We start from the raw sequence: 15362 nt of genomic DNA, 5'->3' as shown, positions 1-15362 counted from the left end.
AATGTTTCTTTTTTCTGTGGTCCCTATGTTAATTACCAGCACAAAATCTACTGAGTGGCCCAATTTGGAAACTTGACTTCTTTCTCGTCTTTAGCTGCTGGTCTCCAAGTTCTCTCCATTCTACCTCCTAAAAGGCTACTAAATACATCTTCTCCTTTCTAGATTCACAGCCAGGGCTTAGTCTAGGCCTTCAGAGGCAAAACCATCCCTGTATCTGCCCACTCCAATCTTTTACACCATGGTCTGAACTATTTCTATAATATGCAAATCTAATCACACCATCCTCCTACTTAAAACGCTTTAATTGCCTTCTCTTGTCCCTAGAGAAAGTCCAAACTTTGTAGCAAAAAAACCAAGCCCCTTCACATTCTGGCCCCTTCCCCAAAATGTTCACCTCGCACAGAACTATTCCTTCCGGTCATTTCAGAATGCTAGAACTTTCCTGAATACACTATCTCATTTCAAGGCTTTGCAAAGTTTCCCTCCATTTGAAGTGACCTCCCCTCCTTTGTCCAATTGGCCAAACTTAACATCTTATTTCAAGACTCTCAAATGTCACCTCCTCCGTGAAGTCTTCCCCAACCCAACACCTGCCCTCCTGCTCCACACTGATGCTAGTGGTGCCTTGCACTCCCATTATTCTCCTGTGATGAGCTGATTACATCTGCATGCCCCACACTAGCCTGGAAGTCCCTTGAAGGCAGGGACCCTAACTGGTTCATCTTTGCCTCCTTACACCAAGCACAGAACCTGAAACACAATAGGCCTTTAGTAAATATGTGCTGGACAAAGGGCAATCATTTTGTGCTACCATTTATGGGGCACTTTACATGTGTGAAGCACTTGGAGTTAATGCCCACACCAGAAGGGGATACAACCCCATTTTGCAAGTGAGAAAAAAAGCTTAGAAAGGTGAAATAATTTGCCCAAAGTCAACAGCTAGTAAATTCAAGGCTGCTTTTGACCTCTGAACTCCTGTTTCTAAGCACTCCACTCTACTCCTGGACCAAAGGGACTGGATACTGGGCTTGGTTTCTATAAAAACAATCTCTCCTAATCACAGGCTCAGGCTGTGTTAGCCCCAAATCCATTACCACCATGGTGCTTGTGCACAACAAAACCTTGCTGAAGACTCCTGGCGGCTATCAGGGTTCCTACCCATAAGAAGAGGGGGGCACCATTTATCACAATTAGCTCCTTGGTCCCTGGCTTAGGATGCGCTACCCCAGAAACATGCAGAGAAGGCTGGATTTCCCCCACGTATCATTAGGTTTCCATGCCCTACCCTGGGAACAGAGAAGTGGGTGGGTGTGAGTGATCATGATGACGGATTTTAATGCGTGCTCTGGGAAAATAGCTGCAAAACTTTACAGTCACTCGTTGTACAAATACACCACAGAATGAGAGGAACTTCCCACTCTCAAGTCTAGACTCTCAGGGCTAGCAATATACCATTATCTATATATTCATTGGTCCATCACTGAATATATATACCTCGTGTTTCCCACCCACAGTCATGCATTCAGTTGTCTTCTTCAGTCACCCTCTTTTAATTCTATGTAATTTCTGTTAAACGTATTCTAAAATTGACCTCTTTAATTTCCTCTAATTCTAATGACTTTTTAATGTCAGTCCCTTATTTTCTACTAATACCTCTACCGCCTCTCCACGACGATAGAGCACATAATTGAAATCAGTCCTGTGCTTACGTTGATTAATACATTTAAGCCTCTCAATTCACAGGTGATCAAACTTGCCCAAGGTCACTCAGCTAATGAGGGATACACATGCACACTGGGCTCCAGGCATGAGGACTATTTGCCAGTATTCTTTCCCTCTGTATACCTGGGTACTGTGTGGTGAACTCTCTCTCTCCACTCCCAACCTTTTCTGACCTGCCAAATTCCTACTGGCCCTTTAAGGCTTAACTCAAGGGTCACCTCCTCCACAAATCTCAGGTTTTCTCTGCTCTCTCTCCTGTCAGTTGGGTACCTCTGCCCTGGGTTTCATTCCCTCCCCACTTTTCCTGAAATGTAATTGTCACCTGACCCCTTGATCTCCCTCACTAGGCTGCAGGCTCCTCCAGAGCAGTGTAGAGTCTGGGTCTTGTCTTGGGATTCCCAGTTCTGGAACAATGCATGGCATATAACACACACATAACAAATGCTTGCTGAAAACTCAGTAGTGACCCCACTCCTCTGATTTGGCCAAAGTCCTGATGAACGACATCATCTGACTTAGGAGGAGAGACTTCCTATCATGAGCAATGCCATTTTCTCAGCTTTCCATGAACTCATTCTCTCCCTAGGTTTACACTGAGACAAGTAATTACCATTAGTTGAGGAATTACTACCTCTCAGACTGACATGAATGCTTCGTGCACAGTATGCTTATTCTGACAACACTGTCCAGTGGACATCATCCTCGTTTTATGGATGAAGCTCAAAATCAGTTACTTATCCTAAGTAACTGGCCTACAGTCACAGAGAAGAAAGGCTTTGTTTTAAAAGAATATATAGGGCTTCCCTGGTGGTGCAGTGGTTGAGAGTCCGCCTGCTGATGCAGGGGACACGGGTTTGTGCCCCGGTCCGGGAAGATCCCACATGCCGCAGAGCAGCTGGGCCTGTGAGCCATGGCCACTGAGCCTGCGCGTCCGGAGCCTGTGCTCCGCAACGGGAGAGGCCACAACAGTGAGAGGCCCTCGTACTGCAAAAAAAAAAAAAAAAAAAAAGCTTAAGTAACTTGCTCAAGGTCACATGGCTAATTAAGTGTTGCAGCTGGGGTTCCAATTCTGCTCTATTGGGATCCAAAACCTGTCCTCTGCCCAGCCTCCATGGCATTAAATATGATGGTGGTATAAAACGTGACAGCTTGAGGAAAAAAATGTTCCTCCTGTAGGTATCGGTATTGGAGTTAAGGGCTTTGCTGAGGCAGATTCTGGATGGGGGTGAGGATGGGCATGAGGTTAATTAATTAGTGATCTATGTTGACTCATGGACAAAAACATACAGATAGCATCCTTGTCCATGGTTCCCATAAATCTGATAGTGCAGATGGAATAAAAAGGACATTAGTAGCCGGCGCACTGATCCTAAACGTTGCCACCTACCCTCAGGCTTCTAGATGTGGGGCTCAACCAATAAAGAGGAAAAATCCTTCCTGATCCTTGTGGCCTATTAACTTCACCGCCTTCTCCTGTATGAGGTTTCTATAACTTAAAAGTTCACACCAATACAGGTTTACCCTGCCTTGTCATTTCACAGTTGCCACACTTCTCTTCCTCTGATAAAACTGCCTGCACCTGAAAAAAAAATGTACTGTTTAGTCAAATACACTGAAAATGCAGCAGTTTTGAAGGTTTTCTTTTGAGTAACAAAATTGTCCATATTTTTTCATAAGGTTGATGCGGAGAGAAATGCATGGTAATAAAGATGCTCAGAGAAAGCAGTCAGATAGGGTCTCAGGTGGACCAAATGAAGCAAAGACAGCTATAAAATAAACTTGCTCTGTAGGCATTTACCATCCAGTGTCTTTAGCATGTAATGCCCTATGGATGGAGTGTCCAAGGTCAGTTTTTTTAGCCTTGGGTCTCTCTACTATTACAATGAGTACTCAGTAGCTTAACTGTCATTTTCTAAAGATTCATCTTTAATGACAGTACAACTCTTTACCTATGTAATGCAAAAAAGATCCAATTAGAAAGCTACATCTCCTTAAATTAAATATATACATGGCAGTCTGAAACCAAACAATGATAATCGAAATATTAAGGATTATAAACTGATTTTTGCCCCTATGGTATTCTCTACACACGATGTTTCAAAATAAAGACTGCAACCTAAAACAACAAAAACAAAAAGAATGGTTTGAAAATTCACTCAAAAGTAAAAAAATGTGTGTTTTAAACAGAAGGTAAGAAATTGAGTCTGGAGCACAGATTTCAAACTAATAAGCGTTCCCTATTTCATTCCCCCACCCCAAGGAACAGTTCAGATCTCAGAAAAACTAAAGGTCCACAGAAACCAACCTGATATTTTTCTGGTGAGGCTTTACTGAAATGTTTAGACATGAACATGTTTGCAATGAGTCATAATTTATAGGACCTTAATGGCCAATGCCTTATGTGCGTTTCTTCCTACATTCAATAGCATTTTCAAACCAGCTGGTGGTACATTTTCCAGGCCCTGATAATTTGTATAAAGTTACCAGATCTCAGTTACTAAGGCTGCCACCCAGCACCCTTTCTCGTGATAATTTTTTATGCTATCTAAACAGAAGAGAACCTGATTCCCTTTTTGAACTAGAACTCTCCCCCAACCAGCCAGTTAATGCCTTTCGCCAGAGAAAGGGCGCACGCACTATTTTTAAGACCCCCCAAAGAGAAGTTGAGGGGCCTTCGGGGCACTCCAAGTAAAAAGGCAATGGGAAACGTTAATGGGGAGCCGCTCTGGGCAAAGGCAGACGCAGTAACAGGATATTGTTCCTTTCTAGAGGAAGCAGGAGCTGCGATAGCCGCGAGGCAGGAAAGGCGGTGTCAGCAGCACCTAAAGGAAACGGGCGCGCCAGGGTTGGCCAGGACCTGGCCTGCGTAGGGACTCTCGCTCCAGTCGGGTCCGAGGTTGGTGAGCACTTCGCCCGCGGGAGATCAAGCTCAGGCCTCCCGGTACTAGTGGTTATAAAGAGTACCCATCTGCTCCCTGCCACCTCCGCCAAAGACGGGCTAAAGGAAGAGAAAAAGCAAACACCAGGAGCCGCGGCAGGTGAACTCGTCAACAAGTCAGCCCCGGACGCAAGTCCCTGTCCAAGAAGGACCTCGGGGTCCTGGGGCCGGAGGAGTTGGGAAGGCGAGGCACTGCGTGGGTGGGGTGGGTGGGCGGGGAAGGGGGTGCTGCAAACGCCGGGTCCAGAGATGGGGCTGGAGCGCGGAACGTTTCCCTCCGCGCCCCACCGGGGCTGACGCGCGCTCTCGAGGCGCGCGCGCATCCTCCAGACCTTCCCAGGCCCCAGGGTGGCGGCGGGGAAGGGGAAGGGGCTGCGGCGGTTCTTGCACAGGGACAGGGGGGCAGGAGGAGGCGACTTGCTTGTCACCGGCGCCCGCGGAGGGCTGGCAGCCCCAGGCCCCCGACCGCCCCGGCTGCCGGGCGTCTCCCAATGCAGCCTGCAGCCCGCCCAGCTCGCCCTCGCCACGGCCCCGTAGGGCAGGTACCTCGGAGCCTCGGCCCCTAGGAGCCTCCCGGCCGCGATCCGAGCGTCCCTCCAGCTCCTTCATCCGACGTCGGCGTCAGCAGAAGGCGAGGGAAGGGGGCGGGGGGAGCGCAGGAACCGGCCCTTCCTGCGGCGGTCGCCGCCAGCCGGAATAGCAGCCGGCGGAACCCGTGAGCGCCGCAGCGCAGCGCAGTGGCCGGGGGGAGCGGGCGCCTTCGCCTCTCCGCGAGCGCCAGGGGCCGGGGCCCCGCCGTCGTCTCCCCTCCCCGCTTCTCCCCTCCGAAGAATCCCCGGCGGGCGACCCCTCCCAGCAAGACCCAGGGACCCAGAGGAGGGAGAGGGCGATGGCCTCACCTTGTTTGGGGCGGGTCCGGGATTGGGGGAGTGAGTCTCCCTCTCTCTATTCCCTGGGGTCTTTCCTCGACCCCCATCTCCTAGGGTACACCCCGCTCGGATCTGCCGCCCAGGGTGACCCCGCCCCTGCTCTCCCGCAGGTGTGCCACGTGTCCAAATCATTTGCGTCACAATGACCTGGCCTACAGGTGGGAGCAGCAGCGAACGCCCCGGGGTTCCCACTGTGCTGTGCTTAGCGCGTGCTGCTTGCTTCCACTGCAGACTGCCGTGGCTTTAGAGGACAGGAGACTTCATGACTTCAATGCCAAGGAAAGTTACAGAGCCCTGTACCTGGGAATCAAGTTTGGGCTTAAAGTAAAGAGGCTCTGTGAAAAAAAAAAAACTGTATATGTATTTTTCATTCCCATATATTCATATATCTTTTATACTTAAGTTACTGACGCTTATAGTAATTTCATCTTCTCTTATTCTTTGTTATCAGGAAAGAACCAAACACTACTTTTTTGAGTACCCTGCAGTGATCACATGAAGAAATGGTGTTGGAATAGTTCCTTCTTAAAATCATCTATGTTGAAAAGCAGTCCCAATGTGCTATGACTCATCCCTGATTGTGTTATATATTTATTAAAAAGTTCATTGAATAGTCACTGATTGAAACAATTTAACAGGGTGGAACGAAAGATGATTATTGAGTAATGATACAAACAAGTCTGAAATTCACAGGTGACAAGAATGGGCTGCTTGTTCTGTGCCAGGCATATGCTGTATACTTTACATTTAATCCTTACAGCAACCCAGTCCTGTGGGTAGAGTATTATCCCTATTTTACAGATGAAAACACTGCCCAGAGTACCATAAAGGCATTCAGCCAATAGGATGTTGAGCAGAAGTTTGACTCCAGGGTTGTCTGAACCAAGAGATTTAGTTTAATCTCAAGGTAGAAAGGTGTCTGACCAAGATGCAAAGTGAAAAAGTATAGGAGAAGATGTTGACATTTTAATAGAAAGGTAATAAGATGGTACAGCTCCAGGAATTTATATAACTTTTAAAGTTGACATTATTCTTTGGATATATTCTTTGAGGCTTCTGTTTGTCACAGATGGATTTGAGCCTGTCCCAGTAGGGCACAAAATATGGAGCTGAGCAAATATCAAGGCCTTGAGAAATGGTTATGAATAAACAAATACTGATGAATAGGATCTACAAAATAGCAAATTGATAAAAACCTGAGATTCAGGAGAAATTTGGGGAGAGAAAAACATTGCTCCTATATATTTGACATTTATAAGAAACATTCATATGAATCTGTTGACAACACAAGCCAAATGATTATCCTGTTTGTAAAAAGGAAAAAAATCCTTTTAAAATGAGAAAAAAAAACCTTCCTTGCAAAAGAGAGATGATTAAGATATTTTGTTTTAAAATATTTGATTCCAAGTACCAATAACTTATGTGTTAAAACCTAGTTTAGGGAGTTTAAAAGAAACAGATTATTTTTAACAGAATGAAGTGCTATTTCTATCATAGTAGGTGCTCAATAAATGTTGGCTGAATGTATCAATCAGTAATCACAGCACTGAGAGAGAAATAAATCACAACATTTCCTGATTCTAATGTTCTCCTTTCCACCAATGGTGATTTACTAGTTACATGAAAATGTGTTAGAAACCCTATTTGTCAAAGGCTGGCTTTGTGGCAGATACTTACATTTGTTAATGAGCCAAATCTAGATATCTAGAGCCAGTAGAATGGCAGGTTGCTTGTGTGTTCAAAGTATCTCCTCAAGATGCAGATAATTAGAACACAGGCACTGGGGAAAGTGAGCAAGAAAGCTGATTTATGGAACTAATTACTCAGGTTTCCTTTTACCTTACAAAAGGTCAAGGTGGAAACCTGGGCCATGAGTCTAATAACCTATCATGGAGGCTAAAAGCGGTTTCTAAAACAATGTCTAAAAGTGAACAGACATGTGATACTGTCTAGTCAACATGGCACTGAGATTCCTTGGGCTCCTAGAGTTTAAGATAAAGCTTTAAATGACTTTTCATCATTATTTGTGTTGTCCTAACATTTGGGATAATACTTGAGGGAGGAAATAATAAACTGGTGCTCATCCTACATTGCCACAGTGAGTACTTTTCCTTCCCACTTAAAAAACTGCTCCATCTATAACACTTTCATTGTTTCCGGGTATCAAGTTGTTGTTTCAATCTTGCAGAGCACCCACAATGTGCTAGTGAGAACTGGAAACAATTTCTAAGAAGAGAACGGCTGTTGAATGATGGAATCTTAAATTGTGAAAGAAATAATGTGCATTTTCCAGAGTGTAACAGGATCACAAAGAAACTTTTCCACAGAAAAAATCCGTACATATTCAATGAGTTTTTTGAGGGCTTCCCAGTTTCCAGATGTGTTAACAGGACCACATGAATTAGAATTGTGTTAGGCTGCCATTAACAGAGACCCAGAATAACAGTGGTTTAAATGAGATAGAGATGATTTTCTCTCACTTTAAAAGAATTGGAAAGTAGGCTGTCCAAAGCTGTGTGGCCTCTGCTAGGTCCTCGGGGTGTTGCCCTCCTTTCCTTCTATTCCACCATTCATAGCAAAGCAATATTGCTTAAAGGTATATCCAAGCTAGGATGTGGAGAAATGGGAAACTTCATATATTGCTGGTGGGAATATAGAAGGATGCAGACAATTTGAAAAATGGTCTCGCAGTTCCTCAAATGACTAGAGTCACCGTACGACCCAGCAATTCCACCCCTACGTGTATATCCAAGAGAAATGATGACCTATGCCCACACAAAAACTTGCACATATAGCAACATTATTCGAAACAGTCAAAAGGCGAAAACAATCCAACTGTCTATCAGTGGATGAATGAATAAACAAAATATAGTGCAGTGGAATATTATTGGGCCATGAAAAGGAATGAAATACTGTTACATGCTGTGACTTGGATGAACCTTGAAAATATGCTAAGTGAAAGAAGTCAGCCACAAAAGTCCATGTATTATATGATCCCATTCATATGAAAATCTAGGATAGGGAAACCTACAGAGACAGAAAGTAGACTGGTGTTTGCTTAGGACTGGAGAGAAAAAGAAAACATACATATCAACTTATATACATGCATTAAAATGTAAATATGGATATATATAGACACAAATTATTCATCTATATATAATGCAAAATATTTTAGTGCACTGTTGATATTTTTAACGTTCTGAATGCTCCTTAGGCTCTCAGCCAATAAGAGCAAGTGAGGCAGAATGCCCTTGGGCCTCTTGGTGAATGGCCACCATAATGCAAATATGTGCTCTACCATTCATCCAGGCAGATATTTACTGTTTTCTACAGCTCTGAAATCCTTTTATTTTGACTCATCTTTGACAGCATCATCTATACTCTTGGTACCTGTCCAAGAGTAAGCTGCTGAGATAGAGCTTAAGCTATTATTATTACCAATGTGTTTAATAAGAGCTATACATGCGAATCTCTCGAAAGCTCAGTTCATTAATAAGAAAAACACTTTTTCTTCAGAGTTGCTAGGAGATTAAAATTAAGATAATCTTTAAAGTAAATTTTGGAAAAAATGACATTTTAAAAATTATTATTAAATTTGTTGTCTGATTTTTATTGGTGATAGAAATTTAAAGAAGGGTTAAGCTACATTTTATGGGCAAAAATAAAGTTATTTACTGTATTGTGTAATACAGATATTAGATGTACTCAAGAATATGTACTAAATATCTTGACCAATTTTGGTTTAATTCTTGTGATCAGTTGTGCTCTCTACATAGCAAAACAAAGCTTCTATTATACTCTCAGCAGGTTTAGTTATATCTTTATGCAAATTTGTGTGCGCATGTGAAAATAGAACAAATGTTTAATTAAAAGCATTAGCTGTTGTTAATTAATAACTTCCTTTCCCTTCAAAATTAAAGCTACAATGAAGAGAGGAGGCTTATTTTACACTAAGGAGACATTGCCACACCAGCTTGGATTTATGTATAAATAATACAACTTCCCACACCTCCACCCCAGTATCATTCACTGGAACTTCTGCAAGAAAAATGCTGGTGATGGCATCAAAAAGGGACACCTCATTCACTGCAGGTGGAGAATTTCATTTTATCATGTGCCATCCAGTATAATCCTGCTTCTCACTAGGAACTGTGCTGGGATTTGGGTAAACCTTAGCCCAGAGTTCATAGCCGTGCCTTGGTCTTGGCAGATTTAGGGCTAATGACCCCCTCAAAGGGTCACTGTCTAATAAAGAACAGGACTTAACTGAAAGATTAGGATGGAACTCTCTAGGTCTTTGGTATCTCTCTTTCTGTGCACAGGTGGGAACCTAGTTCCCCAACCGGGGATCGAACCTGCGTCCCCTGCATTGGAAGGCGGATTCTTTACCACTGGACCACCAGGGAAATCCCATTGATCATCTCTTTATATACCTTTTTGCTATCTGTATACCATCTTTGGTGAGGTGCCTGTTCAGAATTTTTGCCCATTTATTAACTGGGTTGTTCATTTTCTTATTGTTGCATTTTAAGATTTCTTTATATAATTTAAATAACAGTCTTTATCAGATGTATTTTTGAAAATATTTTCTTCCAGTTTGTGGCTTGTCTCCTCATTCTCTTGACAGTGTCTTTTGCAGAGTAGAAGTTTTTAATTTTAATGAAATCCAATTTACCCATTTTTTCCCATGGATTATGCCTTTGTAGTTGTATCTAAGAAGTCATCACCAAACTCAAAGTTATCTAAACTTTCTCCTATGTTATCTTCTAGAAATTTTATAGCTTTCTGCTTTACATTTAGGTTTATGATCCATTTTGAGTTAATTTTTGCAAAAGGTACAAAGTCTGTGTCTAGATGCACATTTTGGCCTATGGATATCCAGTTGTTCTAGCAATCATTTCTTGAAAAGACTATCCTTTCTCCATTGAACTGCCTTTATTTATTTGTCAAAGATCAGATAACTATAAGTGCAAGTGTCTATTTCTGGACTTTGTTCCATTGATCTGTCTATTCTTTTGCCAGTACCACATTGTCTTAATCACTGTAGCTTTATAGTAAGTCTTGAAGTCAGGTAATGTCAGTCCTTCAAATTTGTTCCTCTTTTTCTTTGATCCTCTCCAACAATATTGTTGGAAAAAATCAACCTAGAGTTACCAGTGAAAAAATATTAAAAAGCAAAGTCAACTTTTTCAGATGTACAAAGCTAAAAGTTTCATCACCAACATACCTGCATCTCAAGAAATTCATTAATGATTTTGAATAAATTTTATTATATAATCACATTGTATGTATTTCAAAGTTGCAGTCTTTATTTGTCATGCAGGTGTTTGGTCTGCAGACTCTACTTGTTTGGAATCCGAATCCCATGATCCTTTGTATTAACACCAAAGACTATCACAGTCCTGTGACTCACAGATTGAGAATCATTGTTTTAGAATATAAACTTCATGAGATATTAAGATATAATTCAACATCATAGGGGAGATGGATTAATTAGGATAAACGCTGGGCTATAATAATATTTAAAGAATATAGTGGCTTAAACAATATTGAGCCTTATTTCCTTCTCATAAAACAATCCACTCAGGTGGACCAGGTCAGTACAGCAGATCAGGTGGTCAGGGATTCAGGCTCTTTGTTATCCTCAAAGTATTGCCCTCACTGCATGGCCAAAGAAGCTGCAACCTGTGGGAAAGGGGGAAGGCAAGGGTGAGGGTGTGTTTCCTTCAAGGGCATGACCCAAGTTACACACAAGTTTTTCAGTCACATCCTATTGGCCAGAACCTGGTCACATGGCCATGCCTTGTTGTAAAGGAAGCTAGAAAATATAGTCTTCAGCTGGGCAAGAAAAGAAGAATAAATATTTGAGAAATGATTAACAGTCTCTGCCAAAGCAAGTTAGTGATGGAGTTAAAAGTAGAAGGGGAAAAGTGCATCTGATTGGGAATTAGGAAATAGGGGTTATAGTCCTAATTCAGCCTTACTCCATTATTAACCCAAATGTTTGGCCCATGCTTCACCTGAATTACCCTTACTATCTGCACAGAGAAACTAAGTCCGCGCACCACAGCTACTGAGCTCGCTTATCTCTAGAGAGTCCACGTGCTGCAAACTACAGAGCCCACACACTCTGGAGCCCTTGCACCACAACGACAGAGCCCACACTACCTGGAGCCTGCACGCCACAACTAGAGAGAGAAAACCCACACACCACAACTAGAGAGAAGCCCGCACGCCCCAACGAAAGATCCCACATGCCCCAGTGAAGATCCTGCATGCCACAACTAAGACCAGACGCAGCCAAAAAATAAAAAAATAAAATAAAATATTTAAAAAAAATGATCAACATCATACCTCCCTAAGAAACTGCAAATTAAAACGAGACACCACTGCACACCTACTAGAAACCAAAACACTAAAAAACACCAAACAGTGGTGAGAATGTGGAGCAAAAGGAACTCTTATTCATTGCTGGTGCAAATGGAAAACGATACAGACACTTTGGAAGATAGTCTGGCAGTTTCTTATAAAACTAAATATGCTCTTACCATATGAACCTGCAATTGCACTTCTTAGTATTTATGCAAATGGGTTGAATACATGTCATGAACCTCCACATGAACGTTTATGGCAGCTTTATTCACAATTGTCCAAAATTGGGAGAAACCAAGATGTCTTTTTTTTTTTAACATCTTTACTGGAGTATAATTGCTTTACAATGGTGTGTTAGTTTCTGCTTTATAACAAAGTAAATCAGTTATACATATACATATGTTCCCATATCTCTTCCCTCTTGTGTCTCGCTCCCTCCCACCCTCCCTATCCCACCCCTCTAGGTGGTCCCAAAGTACCGAGCTGATAGCCGCTTCCCACTAGCTATCTATTTTACGTTTGGTAGTGTATATATGTCCATTACACTCTCACTTTGTCCCAGCTTACCCTTCCCCCTCCCTGTATCCTCAAGTCCATTCTCTAGTAGGTCTGTGTCTTTATCCCCGTCTTACCCCTAGGTTCTTCATGACCTTTTCTTTTTTTTTCTTAAATTCCATATATATGGGTTAGCATACAGTATTTGTTTTTCTCTTTCTGATTTACTTCACTCTGTATGACAGATTCTAGGTCCATCCACCTCATTACAAATGACTCAATTTTGTTTCTTTTTATGGCTGAGTAATATTCCATTGTATATATGTACCACATCTTCTTTATCCATTCATCCAATGATGGACACTTAGGTTGCTTCCATCTCCTGACTATTGTAAATAGAGCTGCAGTGAACATTTTGGTACATAACTCTTTTTGAATTATGGTTTTCTCAGGGTATATGCCCAGTAGTGGGATTGCTGGGTCGTATGGTAGTTCTATTTGTAGTTTTTTAAGGAACCTCCATACTGTTCTCCATAGTGGCTGTATCAATTTACATTCCCACCAGCAGTGCACGAGTGTTCCCTTTTCTCCACACCCTCTCCAGCATTTATTGTTTGTAGATTTTTTGATGATGGCCATTCTGACTGGTGTGAGATGATATCTCACTGTAGTTTTGACTTGCATTTCTCTAATGATTAATGATGTTGAGCATTCTTTCATGTGTTTGTTGGCAATCTGTGTATCTTCTTCGGAGAAATGTCTACTTAGGTCTTCTGCCCATTTTTGGATTGGGTTGTTTGTTTTTTTGTTATTGAGCTGCATGAGCTGCTTGTAAATTTTGGAGATTAATCCTTTGTCAGTTGCTTCATTTGCAAATATTTTCTCCCATTCTGAGTGTTGTGTTTTGGTCTTGTTTATGGTTTCCTTTGCTGTGCAAAAGCTTTTAAGTTTCATTAGGTCCCATTTGTTTATTTTTGTTTTTATTTCCATTTCTCTAGGAGGTGGGTCAAAAAGGATCTTGCTGTGATTTATGTCATAGAGTGTTCTGCCTATGTTTTCCTCTAAGAGAAAACTCTAAGAGTTTGATAGTTTCTGGCCTTACATCTAGATCTTTAATCCATTTTGAGCTTATTTTTGTGTACGGTGTTAGGGAGTGTTCTAATCTCGTACATTTACATGTAGCTGTCCAGTTTTCCCAGCACCACTTATTGAAGAGGCTGTCTTTTCTCCACTGTATATTCTTGCCTCCTTTATCAAAGATAAGGGGACCATATGTGCGTGGGTTTATCTCTGGGCTTTCTATCCTGTTCCATTGATCTATATTTCTGGTTTTGTGCCAGTACCATACTGTCTTGATTACTGTAGCTTTGTAGTATAGTCTGAAGTCAGGGAGCCTGATTCTTCCAGCTCCATTTTTTGTTCTCAAGATTGTTGTATTTTAATAGGTCAGTAGATAAACAAACTGTGGTACCTCCGTACAGTGGAATGTTAATCAGTGTTAAAAAAGAAATTTGCTATTAAAAGACATGGAGGAACCTTAAAAACATACTTCTAAGTGAAAGAAACCAGTCTGAAAAGGCCACATACTGTATGACTCCAATTATATGACATTCTGGAAAAGGCAATACAATGGAGACAGAAAAAAAAAATCAGTTGCCAGCGGCTTGGGTGGAGGGAAGGAAGGATAAATATTTTTTTCCCTAATATCCAGTATTTGAGTGACATTATCTGTTTTACTTATTTCAGGTAGGAGCATACATCTGATCTCCGTTACTCTGTCTTGATCAGAAGTAGAAGTCCTTCCATTAATAAGTTAACAGTAACTTTGTATTATGTATTTTCTTGGTCAATATTATGTGTATTACTACTATTTTGTGGGGGAGAGTCTAGGAATTCTTTAATATTGAAGAAGGGTCCTCATGAACACTCCAACTGAAAAGTGGGCAAAGGCCAGGGACAGACAATTCATAAAAGAAGAAATTATAATAGTAAAAAATTTAAAAAGCCATTTTTCAATAAAAAAAACTTTCAACTTAAAAGATTTTTGTTTATCATACTGGCAAACATGAAAAATATAATTTTCAGTGTCGATGAAGATATGGACAATGCCATACTCTCATAAACTGAGGATAAAAACAAAATTTTTGCCAGTATTATTGAGAAATAATTGATATACATCACTGTATAAATTTAAAGTATACAGCTTGATGGTTTGATTTACATATATTGTGAAATGATTACCACAATAGGTTTAGTTGACATCCATCCTCTCCTATAGGTAAAATAAAAATTAAAAAAATTCTCTTTGTGATGAGAACTCTTAGACTCTATTCTCTTTAACAACTTTCCTATATATCATAGAGCAATCTTAGCTATAGTCATCATGTTGTATATTACATCCCTAGTACTTACCTATCTTATAACTGAAAGTTAGTACCTTTTGATCACCCTCCTCCAATTTCTCCTCTTCCCACCCTTTGCTTACAGTAACCACAAGTCTGATCTCTTTTTCTGTGAGTTTGGTGGTTTTGGTTTTTGGATTTTTTTAGATTCCACATGTAAGTGAGATCATATAGTACTTGTCTTTCTCTGACTTATTTCACTTAGCATAATGTTGTCATGGTCCATCCATGCTGTTGAAAATGGTAGGGTTTCCTTGTTTTTTTATAGCTGAATAATATTTATATATATATTAAATATATATATATCACAACTTTTTAATACACACATCCACTGATGGACACTTAGGTTAGAAACAAAAATTTTACACACCTTTATGGAGGGCAATTTGGCAATGCATGCAAAATGTTAATTGTACATGCCTACGATGTCACACTTCCACTTTTAGGATATTTTCCCACAGAAATAATTAGGTGAGTGTACAAAAGTGAACATTTGAAGATGAG

General features: G+C 41.2%; 1 protein-coding gene across 14 annotated transcripts in view; it reads right to left on the bottom strand.

Moving 5' to 3' along the window:
- Positions 1-5577, bottom strand: part of ICA1 (islet cell autoantigen 1) — a 145140-nt gene extending 139563 nt beyond the window's left edge. For 3 of the 14 annotated variants that reach the window (XM_019927943.3, XM_019927948.3, XM_019927969.3), the window contains exon 1: positions 5207-5528. The gene's annotated coding sequence lies outside the window, so the exon portion shown is untranslated. Of the gene's footprint in view, positions 1-3109; positions 3302-5206; positions 5530-5559 lie in introns of those variants that run through there. The other 11 variants (XM_019927905.3, XM_019927900.3, XM_019927920.3 and 8 more) reach the window with 6 other exon arrangements.
- Between the last annotated feature and the right edge of the window lie 9785 nt (positions 5578-15362).

This window comes from Tursiops truncatus, chromosome 9, assembly GCF_011762595.2.
Source record: "Tursiops truncatus isolate mTurTru1 chromosome 9, mTurTru1.mat.Y, whole genome shotgun sequence".
NCBI lineage: Eukaryota > Metazoa > Chordata > Mammalia > Artiodactyla > Delphinidae > Tursiops > Tursiops truncatus.
Note: the sequence above shows the minus strand (reverse complement) of the source record. Positions and strands in the feature narration are given on the sequence as shown.